The following is an 18687-nucleotide window of genomic DNA, read 5'->3' on the forward strand; positions in this document are numbered from 1 at the left end:
GTGCCTCATAAGGCTGGCAAAGGCGGAGCGGCACACTCTCCTGGTGCACACCCAAAGAAGGGGCACAATCTCAAACTTTACGATAACTTCGTACTACGTTTTGAGAGAAGTTTTAAAGCTAGTGATGGGTTCTGCAAATCCTCATATTAAAAAATGCTGCTAACTGAAATAATCCCATGAACAAAGCCACCATCATAGAATCATACGTTTCAACTCCCTTCTCTTCCTAGGAAGCCCCTCTCGGCTCAAGCAGAGAGTCATTCTCCATGCTTCACCTACACAGCAAAGTCTTTTATACAGATGGCTAACGGTATACAGAAAAAGGGGCAACTTAACCTGCTTAGTGTATACAAGAAATGGGTAAATGTTCTGTTGCCAAAATTGGAAGCAGGTAGCTTTCAACTTCCTTCAGCTGCTTGTCCATCAGTACACCAGTGCTTTTACATTCTCCCACACACCCACATCTGCTACTTATGGATGACGCACAGAGCTTTAAAATCCACACCGCTCCGTAGCCTATGCCCACAGCACGCTCATTTAGCTTGTAAAAACGCTGTCACGGAAATTACTCAGCCTGTAAAACCAAATGACATAGGGGAGGGAAGGCCTGGGTATACATGGGTGTAGGGAACTCCATAGGGCTCCAAACACTTAAGAAAAAGGGGCAGAAGAAGGAAAGACAAAACCGCGGGGCTACTATATATCAAGAGTACCAAACAGCACACATTATCTACTCTGCCCCAGTGAGCATTTACAAACAACTCAGTGAGTTTTTGTAATAGTCTAGGAAAGTACCTTAGGAAAACATTTAAGTCCACATTTCAAGATTGCACCAGCAAAGCTAGCTTAAAAAAAAGAGACAGAAGATGAGCCAAAGACTTACAAACCAGTCAGCTTCGCTTCAATTTCCAAAAAAATCCCCACAGGAAATAATTGAGATATCTGAAACCATCTAGACAGTAAAAAGAGTTACTCTGCATGGATTTGTCAAGAAAAAAATCACATTCAAAGAGCCATATTTTTTTTCCAATACAGAAAAGCAGACCTTGTGGGCAGAAGAAAAACAGTATATATTAACTTAATATCATATATATTGACTTTACTAAGGCTTTTGATACTATTATAAATGACTTTCTCATAAGTGAGCTTAGAAAACAAGGTCTAGAGAAAAGTACAGTAGGAAAGATGCAAAACCAATTGAAAAACTGTACTCAAAAGACTGTATCAAGACTGACTGCATCAGTCATCCAAGCTGGAATCTGCTGGAAGACAAGACTGAAAATCAAAATGACCTTGGACAACTGGGGAAACGGTCTTAAAGTTTGAGACAGAATACAAAAGGATAAATGTAAAATTTTGAACATAGGTAGGAATAATCAGTTACACAATTACAGGAAACATAAGTTCAGCTCTGCAGAAAAAACCCCAACAAGCTGAATATGAGTCAGAAAGCATTTGGGAAGGTATAAATGGTCTAAAATCTGCACAATACCAGAAGCAGTCCTTTTGCCGCACTCAGAACTGGCAAGGTCTCCGTTGGTAAGCTATACGCTACTAGAGAATCCAGAAAACAATGAGAGTGATATAAATCTATAAAATATGGCCCTTGGGAAAGATCCAATGAACTGAGCTTGCTTAGTTGGACAGAAATAGATTGAGGACATGCTGTTAACTGACAATTAGTTGTCCAATTATCAGTGTAATTATAATAATCAGTTTACAATAACTAAAGAAATTACTAAATGTTTCTGCAAGTGCAGAATATTCTCAAGCACAAAGAGCCTCACAAGGCATCTCAGCTTCTCTCCTGGAGCCAGGTGGTAATACAAGTAAAATGAGATAAATTCTCTCAAAAATTACAGAAATGTGAATTGTTATTTATGCAATTTTTGTTGTCTAAAATTGGAACAATGGCAGTAAAAATCTGCAGATGGGGGTACATCATATATTTAACTCTGCTAATGAGTTTCAGAGTTAAAACAAAAATACATGGGCTGAGGGTGCCACGCAAGGAAGAAAGGTAGAGATCTGGGATGGATTCTTTCCTCACTTTCTTTTTATGGGCTGCACTGCTAACAGCATATGTCCTAAAGCAATCTTAACACGGAACTAAATGCATTTTTTGTAACATTTCAAAGAAGATGCAAATAAAATTTAAGTTCTCACAGAGGAAAAAAATCTATGAACAGCCACTTTTTAAATGAAGGCTTATTTTAAAGAGTGTGACTCCAGCAAAAGAAAGTGTTTTCAGACTTATGGTTTAATAAGAGACGGTGCAATGGTGCAAAGAAAATTAACTTTGGTATAGAAAGCACATGCATCCTGATTTATACACAGCAGAGCAACACTAATAGTCATGAAAAGTCAGTCTGGCTTATGCGTTCATTAATTTAGTTTGTTCTTTCAACCTGTATTGTATGGAGAAAGGAAAATAAACTAAATAATCTCCTCTGTACAGAACAAATAATTTAAAAGTAAGTATTTGAAGCTGGCAGATTTTCTGGTGACCACAAACCTATCTATAGAACAATAATTAAAGCAATATTTTCTTGAGGGTATAATTTCTGCAGTCATTCTTTGACGTTAAGCTGAGCACCCTCCAAATAAACTGAAATCAAAAGACTTAGGGGAATGAGCCAAGCTTTGAGTGTATTCATCTTTCTGCTCATTTTCTCTCTACTTCTCCTCAGATTTCAATACTACACAGAAAAGAGGTTGTGGCAGATTTTAATCACATAGATCAAAACTAGAATATCCAATCTGAACTTTTGCATATCATGAGAGGATTGCTTGCATTGCATCCCCGGCTTCTTATCAGCCCCTTTAATACCAATACAGTATCAGTACCAGTACAACTGGTGGTTTTCAAATGTTAGACAGCATTTGCATTTACCATGTTTCAGCAATTGCCTTTACCATGTTTAGTGCTTTCTTATCTGGTGATCTCTAATCATATCACTGCCTTTAATTAACTAATGAAGGTATATACTTCCCCTGAGGTGGGGATTTATGGAAATCACTTCCTATGAGCTTTGAAAAAAGTCATTTCTCATTTGGAATCTGACACCAATGAAATACAGCACATCTGCTCAGGAAGAAATTAAAAACAAGTATTTCAGCCCTTACAAACTGAATGGCTATGGCAAAATGGGCAAGGATTTTGATCAAAACACTATAATTAACCCCTGTTTTTGCATAATATGCTGCTGGAACATTATTAGAAATTCAGTACAAGGTCAACAGTGAAGTTCCCTGGACTTATAGGGAGCCAGAATTTAATCCTGACTTTTACAACTAATTCAAAGAACTATTTTCACCCTGAACATTCAGCTTTTGTTTGTTTTTCAAGGCTTACTTGGTTTTCCTCATGAGCCAATGGAAAAAGCACTAAAACAGATCACTGAGAATAACTGCTTCTAAGGCAGTTCTTTCTTAAAGGTTTGCAGGGAATTAACTGTAACAAAAGGTCATCCAAAATAAAAGGAAGGGTAGAAGTAACAAAAATGGCTCAAAGCGTACGAAAGCAATCACCTACCTTTAAATACGACTAGGCATGTGAAGTTTAACAGAGATGAAACACAAATCATAGAAACACAAACCGTTCTTACATGTCCCATGTTGATTATTTCAGCCCTTGTCCCTACCAGAAACAAAGGCTGATACTACGAAGTAGGTTAGTCTGCAAACTGCCTGTAAAGAAGTGCCTCATGAGAAAGCTTTTAAAATACAATAAAACAAAAACCAAAAACCCAGCAACATTCAGAGAACTCCGACGCTTTATTTCATGCATAACTCTAGAAGCCATGCAGAAAAGGTGAAAGTTCACTTTAATTCAAATTCTCACTTCCAACTCATTTCCACTGGGCTAAGAAAGCCAGGGCAGGTTCCTCCCCAGCACTTCAGTTCCAGTTAGAGAGAAGTAATAACATTAGTTTCAGCTCCCTATTTTAAGCTAATTATGCCTGTGGCTGGTCAAACAGGACAGATCCCAAAACAACAAGAGCTCAAGAGCACGTGAACGGCACCAGTCACAGACTGTGTGGACTCTGAAGAAGTGCAGGACCAGAAACAGACTGATTTGGTCAACCCTCCGTCAGTTTGTTCTTGGAAAAAAGCCAGCAGAACCCTGAGGAAACGGTCATCGTTTCCCTTGAAAGATATCTTGAGAAGTCTCATTTTTCATATTCACAAAGCAAATCCTCTGGGTTTCGCAAAGCTGCACTGCATATTTGGAAAACTCTGTGGAAGAAATTCTAATGCATCAAACCTAAAACTTGGAGGTAGCTTATTCTTGGAAAGCATCATTAAACTGCAGAAGTTTCTATGACTCTCTAGTATACAAGCCCATCAGACAGGCCTCTGACTGTGTGTTGTACCTGAGGACCCTGGCATGCTTTTGACCCAAGCCTCCTTTTGCAGTAACACCATTTTGCCTAGGGATCACAGGTCTGGCAAACACCTGCCAGGCACGAGGAAATGAATCAGCAAGTCCCAACTGCCTAAATACCTTTGGCGTTTCCACCTGTCCAGAACAGCTCCCATTTATGCAGATTTTTCAGCCAAGAATCTCTGACGCTTTGTAGCTATCGATTAAGCCCCATGCCACCCTTAAAGCGTACTGCGTCCTTTCATTTTAAGGGTGAATGGCAGGCCCAGAAACCCAAGAGCACAGAAGCCCCCATCTGCCTGAGCCAGCAGAGCAGTATGTGCTCTGCTCTGCGACAGTGGTGTGGAAGGGAGACACTGGGAGCCAGGAGAGGCTACCCTTGAGGCTCCTCCAAACCCTGCCCAGAACTGAACCCGTCCTGGGACGGCTCTGGAAGGACACAAGCACGCAAAGACAGTGGTCTCGTCACTGCTGGATGCTGCGCTTCCTGTCTTCAGCACAGGAGCTGCCCATCATGTGTAGAAGATAACTTTCTGAAGTCCTCTTTTATGACTTTTACAATAACTTTTTCACTTGATAACTTCTGACAGTGGCTCCTTATGTTCAGTGCTCTTCTCCAAGTTGAACCCTAAGTTTATCAAGGTAGGCTACCTACCCTGAAGGCATCCACATGAATAAATTAAAAGTAATAAATTTTCTGTCAGATAGGTAAAGAGCTATTCCAGTCTCCCAGATCCTTTGCTCCAGCCAGTAGGTGCATCTTCTCCCTGTCAGATATCTACGGTCAAAATTTCATCTTATTCCTTGTGTCTCTCAATACTTAACAGTGGCAAGAAGTCTTCAAACACGCAAACTACAACTTCAGTGAAGATTCATTTGGGTCTTTAAGCTTTAAAAAACACATGACTAGAAGCAGAATATAAAACTGCAGTGACTAAATAATCAGAGATGACTGATACAGCATAGAGGTGCTTTGTTGAAGTCAGTTGTTTCACGGCTAAAAAAAATAATAATAATACAGACCCTGTCATGGATGGCTTTTGTCTTCAACAGCACTCAGAATTGTGATTACCTTGTTGGCATTGCAGCTCAGTACTATCCTTATTTGCTTTGCAAGATTATGAACAGAGCAAACCTTCAAAGGAAATACCTTCTCTAATCATTCACAAGATGAGTTGGGCAACCAGAACTTCATACAGTGCTCTAGTCACTGGCGCTGTCAGTGCTGTTGCCCTACTCGCTGTACTCTGTTGATGAAGAGTCTTCATATCGTGCTTTGTAAGGCAGGCAAAAAAGCATCCCCGGCTCCATGAGTGCTACAGTTTGAGCCTTCATCCCAGAGAAACCATTTTGTAATAAAGCCTATTTTGACTGAGGTGCAATTATTATCAACACAAGACTCAGAAGGGAAAATACCAAGGAAAGTTTTCTATGTGAAGAATTGTGAGTATGAGGATCCAGAAAGTGCACAACTTTTAAATTTGCTTACTATCCCCTTCCGTAGCATTCACAGTTTTTGTAGCACAAACCTGCTATCACTGCGGAAATAGAGAAAACATAATAGCAAAAACTAAGAAGTGATGTCGATGCTCCTGTCATTCCCACAAAAGAGGTCCCAAAGAAGCTCTGATGCTTACCAGCTAACTTAACTTTCCTCACCACAAAAGGTCTTTGAAAGGGTCTTCCCTTCAAATTATTACCAGAGAACCCTTCTGGACCTCTCTACAGCCAGCGTTCAAGGTATTGGTGTCAAGGTATAGTATAATGTATATACACTCAAACACACGTATATGCATAATGTGGTGTATCTAGCCACAGATCATGGCACAATACCCCTTCAAATAATCCTATTTACTTGACAGTTACATGAACAATGCAGGAAACAAATGCTTTTTCTAAGCTTCCAGACTTATCAAGAGACTTGACACTTAACCACCGTTATCATAATTATTATTCAATTACAGTAGCATATAAGACATCTCAGCTAAGAATCAGATTACATAATTTCAGGGACATGTTAAACAAGTAATAGCTAGAACTTACAAGCAACAGATCAGAGAGCAAGTGACTAATGAATGATGTAAATACATAAGCTGATGGAATGGGGAGGATAAAAAACAAAGGAATTGAAGATTTTTAAAAAATTAGAAGCCTTAGCCTACCTTTCACCCGGCCTATATTACATGGGATGATATGGAGACATAAGAGAAAGGTAGTGTTTAAGGAGAGATTTTGAAGATAACTTTTTTCAAGATTTCTATAATTTTTTTTTAAGCATTCCAGTTTCTGCAGTGAAGGTCAGACAAGCAAAAATGCAAGAACAGTCATTTCTAATAAAATAGGAAGGGAAATAGGCTGAGCAGTAAATGACACTGATGTGAATGAAGGAAAAAAAAATTACCAAGTAACCTTTGAAGGATTTTGAAAAAATTTAGGAACAGATGAAAATACTAGTCATCTATTCCACTACGGTGGATTCCACTTTCTTGACAACACTGTTCAGAAGATGTTAAGTTGGTATGCAAAACAAGCCTTGATCACTACTTGTATTTCAATTTACAGCTGCATTAAATACTTGTGACCTTCCCCTCGAATCCATTCAAACAAACCATTGGTCTGCACGGCTGGCATATGTAGATATTTTGGAAGCATCACTAAAGAAGTTTCTTTCTAAGGTGATTAGGCACACATAGTACAGACAAAGTGACCTGAGAGAATAGGGGTTTTTTTTGTTTTTGTTTTTTACACTAACGGTACTCTGTCAAAACGTATGTCTCCAAATTGTGCTTCTTCATTTAGACTCAAGGAGATCAAGATGTCAAGTCATATATCAAAAAACTGCTGTGTAACCATCTGTAACACAGAGAGAACTTTTCTATTTACGTAAAAGCCCAAGAATGTATAGCAAATCTACTTTCAGCTCTCCTATGTTACTGTAAGCAGAGCTAGACTTTAGGGTGTGCGATGTAAATAGACATCTACTCTAGAGAATAAAGCACATTTGCAAATGGTGCCAAAAATTCCCCATAAACATTTATGTCGTGTTAAAACTGGCAAATTGACAGATTGCTCAATGTAATTCACTTGGTGCTTTACCATGGAGTTCGGAAGTCAACTGCAAGAATTTTAAAAAACCAAAAACAAAAAACAACTCCTGTTGGAGCAGACTGTCACAGGTTTGATTTGAGTGTTCAAGTCATGTGAGTACAGGAAAAGTTCTCTGAAAGATACTTACATTTAAACTGGTGCATAAAACGCAAGAAACAACGTCTGCCAATGCTGAACTAAAGTTTACTAGCTTTCCAGCTCATATGCAATGATGAGGAGGAAATCAGCTAGGAGAAAACGTAACTATTGCCCAGATCTCATGCTGGTGATCAACACAGGACTGAATTTCAGCTTAAGGAAAGTACTGCAAGAGATAAGCCCACTGTCATAAGCAATACTGGAAAACAACCTATTGTAAGATGTTAGGTAGTATTTGTGGAATGCAGATTTTGATTTTGCACAGGACAAGTATCCTATCAGAAAGCTATGGTTAACAATTCCACTAATCCAGGCAGAGAACAGAGAGAAAAGTTAGGCCAAAAAACTAACATACAGTTCAAATGTGCAATACCGAGAATTTGGAGTCAGCAGCTCAGAAACCTTTAATAATTCCTGTTCCAAAAGTAGAATAAAAAAGAGATGCTAGGACTCCTTTCTTTCTTTGAGTGAACCTTCGGAACATTCCCCCCCACACACACCATAGTCTTTATTCTTAATCAAGCATCTACCTCCACTTTTCAGAAAGCAGCAGCCTTACATTCAGTTACCACCTTCTATTCCTTCCCCTTATCAGCTTTCGGAAGTAAGAGAGAAGCATTAAAGGAACAGTAGAATAAAGCAGAATGTCCTATAATAATATTAAAAAAATAAAAGCCTAAAAACCAGCAACGGGCAGAAAAAACAAAAGGTAGGAAAGCTCTGAGGGGTCAGCAGCAGAGAGGAGCATGCTAGGGTACCCAGGGTCTCTTGGTGCTTCAATTAATAATCACCGCGTGCTTAAATTTAAATTAGATACTCTGGTAATTTAAATTAGCTGTGTTTGGTTCAAGTCCACCAGTAATTCAATGCCAGCATAATTCTACTTAAGAGATTTTAAACAATTGCTAAGCAAAGAAAACTCTCAACCCAAAGCTGTGTCAGATAAAATCAAATGCATACAAAGCAATTTTACACACGAGTGAGTTCATGTGGCACTTTACACTTTAATTTGGTTTGCAAAATGGATCATTTTTCAAAGAATTTCATAGACAGTGCATCTCTCATTTGATTTCTGTGAGCTGGAGGAAAGTGTAACACTGTATTTAAGACTATCTCATGTCTCTGGCCTTTTAAATAACAGCAATCAGAGAGAATCATAAGTAAAGCCTGCAAAATCACTTCTAGATAAGCATTGGCTGTTTCTGCCTCCTGGACAAAAGCTGCTTTGGCACGGTCTGATATCACGTGGATTAGAGAGGTTAATTTGCGGAAATCAGCGTGTCTTTACTAAAACCTTCGTAAATATTTTTTTACTCCAATATAATTCTGAAGAATCTGTCGTACAGAAGGCATTACATGGTAATGGAAACCGCTCGTCTCTTCACAGTAACCTTACAGCTTCTGAGCTTTGTAGCACTGCTGGAACTGGACTCGTGTTTACCAATGTCTCAGGACACATAAACCCTAACTCTGAAGCTTTTCTCAGTAAAAACAGTACTTAAGATAGAGAACAACCAACAGAAGAATAGCATGTTAACAGGCCTGCAGCATCTAGAGAGACAGAAGGGCAGACCATTTTAAGGCTCACAGCAACAAAACACTTCTCTTGGAGTCCAGGAATTATTTTCAAGTGATGGAGATGATCCAGGAAAACCAAAAGAGAAGATCCAGGAGAACAGAAGATAGATAAGAAACAGAAATTTGGAAATGCAGACAAGAAAAGTAAAGGTGGTATTAAGATAGTAGTTTATACCATCATCTCCTCAAGAGCGTGCAGGATCCAGCCCTCTTCCTCCACACAAGCCCTGAGCAATAGCTGTCTGGGCAACAACTTCCCTTCAATAAAGTTCTGGTTATTTACTTTGGCTAACAATCGGACCTAATCTTTCTAAAAGTAGGACTAATAAAACCTTTCCTGTTATCTAATGCTGACTATGCAACGTAAGTCTGCAGCTGCTTAAGATGTCAGAAAGTAGTGATTCCCCAACAAATAACCACTGCTGGTTTGTCTGTCACTACTGATGTCAGACCAAGTGTGAAGACAGGTAAGTCAGACCAGAGAGAACTCAGTACTTGGCTGTATCAAGTCCAAAACATCCGCATGTAAGTAATGAGGTGCTCTGACGAATTCATCAGAGCTCAAGCTTCTTCTCGTTTCCTGGGTCTTGCCTGGCCTATCTCTAAATTAAAATCTTTGCCTGGCAAGATCCTGAAGGGCCTTTATCCCCTAAAGGATAAAGGGAAGCAGAGGAAGTGAGAAGAAACAGGTCTATAGACGGATCAAGCCAAGCTGTAATTCTTTCCTATTCATATACCGCTTTCAGAGAGGACTGTCTATGGAGCACGTGAATATGCAATCCCTGTTTTTATAAGACCCAGGAAGAAAGTCTCACATTTGTTCTTTTAATTTCATTTTTCAAAGGCGTAAGCAAGCAAGCTCGAAAAGAAACACCGATGCATCATGATTTTCAAATTCCAACAGGAAATATTTTTCAGGCAGAAAAGTATGTCCTTGCATTTACAAATTCATTAAACACTGCTAAATTTGAGAGGTAATTTCTTTTTTTTTGAGAGGCATTTCTTCAAACAGCTTCTGAATTCACTTTTATTTTTATTTTTTTCCCCCTCAAACAAGGGCTAAATAACTTTAGTCTCACTTACAGTTTTCTTTATGACTATTACATTTTTGGAATCTAGGTTTGGCAAGCAAACCCTGTGCAACTCCCTGTCAAACAAAACACTTGAATATTTCAAGAGTGTTTTCCAACTGTTTTACTTTTTGTATTTCTATATACTCATGTGCAAGAGTATGCATATACACTTGCTAAAAATCACCTGATAGAATGGCAAACTCAAATTAGATAATGACTGGCATTAAAATCTTTATAATAGCTTAATTAAGCAAACCAAATAAATGGCTCTGTGTAGCCTCCTGAGTGCTACTGGCAAAAGCTGCTCTTGTATGTGTAAACGATTATAATGCACATCTGAAAGTAACTTCTGCACATGAAGAGACCAGTACAAAAAATTAGGCAAGTCACAACCCTTTGTAGAGAGAGGCAGCCTACCTCCTCCCAATGCCAGATCACTAGGCTATGAACGCGCTCTGTGGCTCCGTTAGCTCAAACTAATAAAACCCTACTCCTTAGCAGGAAAGGGAGAGCTATCCCACAAACAGGAAAACATCCTGCAGGGAAGCTGCTGTTGAGCTTACTACCTATTCTAGCTTTCCTTTAGCATTCATCCCAGAGTTATCTAAATGCACAAACACAAGTTTGTGCATTTTACCACACCCTACGTGCTGAGATTCCAAGGTAATCTCGGTTCCTTAACTCAAGCCTACAGGGTTTAACTGAGCATGCCTAAGTGACGTTTGTATGTAACTCTGATCCCCCCACATACTAGTACAGCAGATCAATAATTTAAATGCAGCGGAAGAAATCCATTTTCCAAAAAGATACCCTTTCTCTATTTCAGGAGGTCTGCTTATAGTCCAACAGGCCAGGTGGCTGCAACCTCACATCTGAAAGGCTCCTATATCCTACTGCGGAGCGCAAAGCTAGCCAGCATTGCCAGGCAAAAACTTTTAAAAAAGCTTTAACTTTTGTTCTTTCCAACTGTATGTCAAATCAATAGTCCTTCTGTGGAATTAATTTACTTTGTGCCCAGGCAGACAAAACTGAAAATCTGATCAATATGAAAGAAAACTTGTTTGATGCATCCTGGGTGACGATGACCAATGATCTGTTTTTTCACTCGCAGTTTTGCAAAGAACTGTTACTGTGTGTGTGAAGAGACATAATAATGATACTAACGCTAGTAGGTAGGAAGGTGTGCCGCCCCTACTACTGCCGTACCCGGCAGGCACAGCTCAGGGGCCCAGCAACATTCTAAAAACAACCTTCACCAAACTGAAAGGAAAGCCAGACTAAGGAAAACAAAAGGTCTTTTTCAGAAAGAGTACAGCATAGCTGTGAGCACCCAGCTAGGAAAATGTTCTTTAATCACACTCCAATAATAAGAGAGAGGCTTATTTAGGAGTTAATGGATGGGATAGATTTACCTCACTTAATTTCAGGTATCTACAACACAGATGTCCACGACTGAGCTATTTACCCTCAGCCCCCTTTACAGTCAACAGAGAGAAACAGGAACTTTTAAGATCCAGGTCATCTTGACCTTCTCCTACTTCTACTTCAGGAAGACACAAATTATGCTACAGAAATACCTATTTCTTACTGTCTCTTGCTTCACAGCTAATTCCACTCACACGGATGCATATATCTGGACTAACACCACTCCCATAAATAGACAGAGTGCAGTAACAAGAAATCACTTTGGTAACCCTTGCTCCCCCATGATTTTCCATCCCAACCCCTTCCCTTCTCAAGCCACTCCAGCTTCTGCAGGGCATTCGTATCAGAATTAAATGCAAGACTCTAGGAAATTCATGAGTGTGACTCTAACTCTACTTTGTCTATGCTGCCCTAGAAAACAGCGAGATCTCGTTTCCATATGGAAAGTGGGAGGATACATTGTGCACAAAAACATTGGCCAGATTCAATACACTGACTGAAAAAAATAGCATCTGAAGTGACAACATGAATTATTTTTATCTATTTGCTGCACTGTGTTTTTGGTGACCTGAGTGGAATTAACATTCTTCTTGGCCTTAACTTAAAAAAACAAAAAAAAAGGTTTAGTCACTTGATCAATATTTTCACTTGAATAAAATTTTCCAGAAACTGCAGTCAGAAAGTCAGAGATACTTCCAATTTTTGTTCACAAACCTCTTGAGAGCCATTAAATTTTTCCAAGAGTAATTTTTAAAAGTACAACAGGCCTCTGGGAAACTACTGTTTTGAAGATTATAGTAACCAGTGTATCATTACAGAAGACCTCATTTCCCAGAATGTTGATTCTCTAGACAGCCAATAGCTGCTCTCCCCCTACACTTTATGACTTTTTTTTTTTCAATAAACAATCCATCCGTTCTTAGTATTTTTATGATTCTCTTTTTTCTGGCGTTTGTGAAGTTTTCTGAGTACCTCCTAGTCCAGCCAAAAGGCTAAAAATTGTTAGGTAGGACAAGTAACTTGCTCCACAGATTTGATATTCCCTCTCTCATCAGGAAGCCTGGAGTAATCGGACTCCACATGGATACCTTGCTGAAGCACACTCCTACAGCCCAGATCCAGGGATACCCAGACCTGTCTCAACAGAAGAAATACTCCCTTTCTCTCATTCCCTCGTGCTGACTGGAAGACTAGTCGGACCATTAGATACTCTCCTTTTCCCACTCTGTACACTAACATACCTAGGAAATACATGCTGGGACATGGCAGCACGCTCATGCGGCTGATCCATTTGCAAAATAAGGACACACAATGTCCACAAAGAACTGAGCCAGAGCAGGAAGCCTCCTGTCCTTGAGGTGAATTCAAACCTCAGTGCATAAACAGAGCGATACTTTAAGAGATCTATACTTGAATAAAACCCGCACAATCACAGAGTGGGAGGACTATTACTAAGAGGAGCTCAGCTTGCAGCAAAGCAGCCAACTGCAAATTAAAATATTAAATAAAGATTATCTGTCATATTCTTATGTTCTATACAGCTGGATGTCCAGAAAGAAAACTACCTCATGTATAAACAAAACCTCTTGTACAATTATTGAATGCCCAGCTGGCATAGATGCTGGGTGATTACACAGTGATGGAGGTCTGGAATTATTATGTAAAGTATCAATCAAAGCCAGGATGATGAATGATGGGCAGCATTTGATTAATAGACACAGAGGGGAACAAAAATGCAAAATCAGTGCTGCTAATTTAAAAAGTACATAACTAGCCAATATAAAGAAGCCTATAAAAGTCCACCATAAAAACTTCTATAATGCTTTTGTAATGCTTCCATTTCCTACAGTGGAAAAGGAATGAATTTCACGCAGAAGAGACACTGCTCCATAAGACTGCAATTTGTTTCTTCTGCAGGAAATACTTGCGGGAAGAGGCTCTCTTCTGTGAGATCAGTACATCAGGGACAGGAGATTTAGCTTCACACAGTGGGTACTGCCATAACCCTTCCAAATCACAGCTCAAAATCCTTTAAAAATAAAAAATAAAAACCAATGTCACTTTCTCCAAAAGTCAGCTATAAAGATGCACTCATCCTATTTTGGTACCACCTATTCTGGTCCTCCCCCATACCAGAGCATGCAAAACACTGTACGCAGTTCTATATTCTGACTATCTTAGCTGCTTTATTCTGGTATTTTACTCTAGATAGTAGGCAAGTGCAGGGAAACTGCAAATTTGGTCAAATATTCACTCAATTTTATGGAAACTAAGCCATTTGCAAAACATGGAGGTTCCCATGGAGGAGAATTTGGAAGTCCCAAAATACAATTAGAGAAGTCTTTCTTATGTTTCTGACCATAACAAATGCAAGAAACCCTTCTAACTCTGCAGCCTAGTGCTGAAGGCTCCAAGAACCTAAGGTAGCTCAGATAAGAAAATGGAAAGTACAAAAGAATGGCTTTACCTCACTCATTCACGTAAGCACCAGTAAACTTAGCTCACAACGAAGGGGACGTTGCAGAAGGTTTTTTAATGAATAAAGCATTACTCTATTTATGAGGAGGAATATAGGGGTTTATAAAACAGAAATATTCTGGCTACCCCAGCGGTGGGGTTGTTAACATAATTGTTATTAAAGCTCTCAGATAGTTCCCTTTCTCCAATTCCCTGTAACTTTACCAAGTGTTAGCCATTTTCACTGAAAGGTAGATAGAACCCTCCAAGGCACCACAGAACTGTCCTAACTGCTAGACCATCTTTTCTTTTCCTGCTATTCCCCGTCTTGTCCACTACACATCTTCCAAACTGTGCAGTAAATGAGACAGCAGTTTGACAGACAGCAGCCTTTTTTGCAAAAGACTCCTCATTAAGCCTCAGAGCAGCCTAGCTTGTGCACAGAAAGAAACAAGCACTCTGTGGAAAAATACGACACAATCACATAATCAAGGGCTTAATATCTACATCTTCTAACTTTTAGGAAAGTAATATACTATTTTCAAACACCATTTTTAGGTATAATTGCTTACCTATTACTGAAAGTAGCATTTTACGGATAAAACGGGCATCACTGCCCTAAAAAAGCAAGATGGAAAATGCTTCAGATATGCAGCTGCAGGAAACCAGTTTAAAAATACATCTTAAGCACACAATGATCAATAAACCCTGTTTAGCTCTACCTCTAGCCGTTATATCAGCAAATATCACTAATATTTGTTTGCTTGGGAGACTGCCTTTGTGTATTACCATTGGTACTTTGGAGATTTTCCAATATCCTCAACTTTGCTTCCTCAGAGAGGAAAGGCTTGTAAGAAATTACAGCTCTGCAGCAGATTGCTTCCAGTATCCTAACTGCACTTTGCATCGCAGCTACTGTCCAAAAGACTCAGTAGCACCACGGCTGGACTTGCAGCTCCAGCTTTTGAGAAGAGCCAGCCTGCAGCCACCAACAACCAACCGAGCCCCCACAATTCCCAAGCACTTCCCGCACAACTCCAACGCCAGTAGGAGAGCGTGTGACCAGTGATGGGGGGGCTATGCCTGCTGCTGGGTGACACCATGCCCAAGCACAGCAAGAAGCAAGCCAGCATGCGCTGCTGATTAAACCATTGTGAACCAATTTCCCAGTATGCATCTCTCGGATGCTGTGGAGATGTTACACAGGCATGGCCAAATAACAACCCCGCCGGAAGGATGCTTCTCTTCGAAATGTCTTGGCTATGGGTTTTGACCTTTCCACTGTTCCTCACAAGCATGAGGAACTTAATCACTTAATCACTTTTTCCTTTATGTTGTCGGAAAGTTGACCGCTGGCACTACACGTTCATGTATGTTCTCCTAATGCTGCCAAACGTAGCTACCAAGTGAGAGGATCAACAAACATTTAAGTACCTAGTAAAGTTAACTCACTAATTACCGACAGCAGTGTTGATTAATGGATATTCCATAACCATCCCTTCGCAAGGAACAGAACATCATTTTCAAACCTTGTTTAATAAATCTAGCTCATGGAAATCAGCATAATATTTTTCCTGCTTGCAGGAAGTACAACATTTCAGATAATTGCATTTTCTCCTATGTCAAAACTGCAATATTGTGCCAAACTCATAAGACCAGATGGGTCTGTGTTTTATAATGAAGCAGTCCTACAATGTTTTTCAGGAAAGAGGAGGGTAAACAGATGCAATTTATGAGGCTACAAGTCATCAAGCCTAGTTCTCTTAGTCTGTCAGGAGCCAAGAGCATTCTCTTTATATGTAATTAACAAACAGCACATTCCCATGAGGCTGTGAGGTCACTTAATGAAGTTGGGACTTCTCCATATGAGATTTTCCTAGGTTAGTGATTATTGACTACACCTGGAGGGAGCAAACATTGTAAGATATATAAAGGAACATGGAGAGGTATTTTTAATTTGTACAGTCAGCTTTTCTGGAGTACATGTGGTACTCTTCTTTCACCATCCCTGCTCGATACTTACGTGTAACATTAAGGACAGAAAAATGACTTAATCTTCTCTCTGCACGTACATATAAAGCCCTCCTGATCTGTAAAGGTATAAAACTCACTCACAATGAAGAAAATATTCATTTTCTAAAATTACATTTTTGAACAGCAGACAGAATTTGACTATTGAGGAACCTCTCTGTTCATTCAGCAGGTCTACTGCATCCTAAACGCAGAAACCACTTGCCTATAATGAAGTAAGACAGGAGCCAAATGCTCCCTTGTTCCAGTGGTATTTGGTTCAGAACCACTAACGGAAACAACATCAGTAAACAAGCACGGCATCTTCTGAACACTACTGGAACCAGACAAAGGGGTCCAAGAACCACCAAGGAAGCAACGTAATAGAAAAAGAAACATCAAGTGACAAGGAACAACATATACAGAACACTGAAATTAAAAAAACGGACACAGAAAAAACAAACAGAAAAAGAGGAAACCTGCAGAAGGGAACTTTGCCTCACAGATTTAGGTGTTTACCATGCAGAGGTCCACATCTGAATCGCCTGTCTTCCCTGTACACTCAAGCAAGGTGGTCACAATCCTGTCAATGTAGCTTAGGGTGAGGTTCACCTGACCACTGCAGGCACCCACTTTAGGACGAGATGAATCGCACATAAATTTCACTCCCCAAACTGATCTCCTCTCCACTGACAAGAAAGCACAGCCTGTTTGGATACGAGCACAGATGCACAAACAGGGTCAGATGAATCCAGCTGCTGTTGGCTGAGCCCAACAACCTTCAGTTGCCAAAAGGAATTACTGCAAGATCACCAAAGACATGGAATTAGGGGGCAGGAGCTCACTGTTCAGAGAATGAGACTATGTATTTCTTCCTCTCTCATTTAATAAATGCTTTTTGCAGACCTATATGGATCCTAAGTGTGGAAGCCCCTAGCACTGACAGAGGCCAAGAATTATTTTGGCTTTTGATTTCTCAAGAAACAGTATGAAGGAAGGGAGAAAGGAAGGATAGAACATTTAAGAAATGCAGCAGCAATAGAGCCAGTAGGGAAAGCAGTATTTCCTCTCTGCTTCTCCCTCCTTCCTTTCAAGATTCTGGGACACTGCTATAAAAAGCAGAGAATAATGTAAAAAAGAAGAACTATATAAATTCCACGCCAGTAGCTCTGCAGTCTCACTCTGGCCATTCTTCCAAGAGGAAGGGTTGGCCTCCTTTTTTTCTTGCAAAAAAACAAGTTATGAAAATGATAATTAAAAGAGTTAACGAATCTCAGCTACCCTGCAAGAAAAAAAAAACGTTACAAAAATGTCTTTATCCTGTTGGTCCTGATATGCCTCGTGACCCAAATGTGATTTGTTGACTGCTCTCAGTATTTGGGAGTGAGAAGGACAGGTATAACTAATGCATTTCTCAAGGTCTCCCTGATAATATTTCCAAAATCCTTCCTGAAGCTAGTAGTTTAACTCCTAGCAATGACAAAGTGATCATTACCCAGGTGACTGCAAACAGCATGAACCCCACACTGTTCGCGCTGCAAAATCCATGATGCCCTGAAACACCAGGAGTGAAAGTGAATTTATAATGAAGTGTGGCTTCTACCCAAAGGCTACCAAAAACGCCATTTCTAATCTTCCTTAACTTTGATTTATTGAAATACCATTCATCCTGGTAAGCGCTAGCACTGATGCACAGAGTCAATCAACTTCCATGTCCTGGTAGAGAGCCTCAGCTCAGCCACCAAGATATGAACCTGTAAAAAATTACAATTCAAGACAGTCTTTGACAAATTATATGGGTAGTACTGGACAGCAAAGAGTTTTACAGCACACACAACTCCGCGATTTCAAAAACTACATGAATGCTCCTGAATGTCTGCCTATCTGGAGACCATCAAAAATACTGTTTGGTGAGAAATATTATCTTTGGAGCTGAAAAATCCTTTCCCGGTAAAATTTTTGCAAGAGGGGTACACTTTCTTGGAAAGCAGGAATTTCAATGAGCTGTCATTTCCTAGCAAAACATATTTTGTCAAAAAAAATCCTGGGCATGACTTTAATGCTAGATCAGAACCTTGAAGCTGTTTCTTCATCACCTAAATGTTGCTTTGCAATTTTTTTACAAGGAGTGAGCCTGTGTTTTACTCCACGGCCTAAGCATGTCACTAGGCACGTACAAATTACAAATCCTCTTGATGCTCATCTTTATCTTGGATTGCTATTTAAATTAACTTACTAAAGCTCTTAACCAATTTCCATCAAATTAGAAGGAGGGAGGGGAAGGAAGAGGTCCAAAGATATGAAGTTGTTATAAATTTTGTGAAAATCAATGACAGGGGAGGGAGAAGAGACTCAAAACTAGTACCCCTGCTAAGGAAAAGGCTGTAGCGTGAGTGCTACCTGCTGACTAGTCAACCGGCACATGGTGAGCTCTGCCCAGCCACCGCATATGTTGCATCTAGTGCAACAGTTAGGGAACAAGGTAGGGATCCAAGGCAGCTCCTCTCTGGG

The sequence above is a fragment of the Struthio camelus genome, chromosome W, assembly GCF_040807025.1.
Source record: "Struthio camelus isolate bStrCam1 chromosome W, bStrCam1.hap1, whole genome shotgun sequence".
Classification (NCBI taxonomy): domain Eukaryota; kingdom Metazoa; phylum Chordata; class Aves; order Struthioniformes; family Struthionidae; genus Struthio; species Struthio camelus.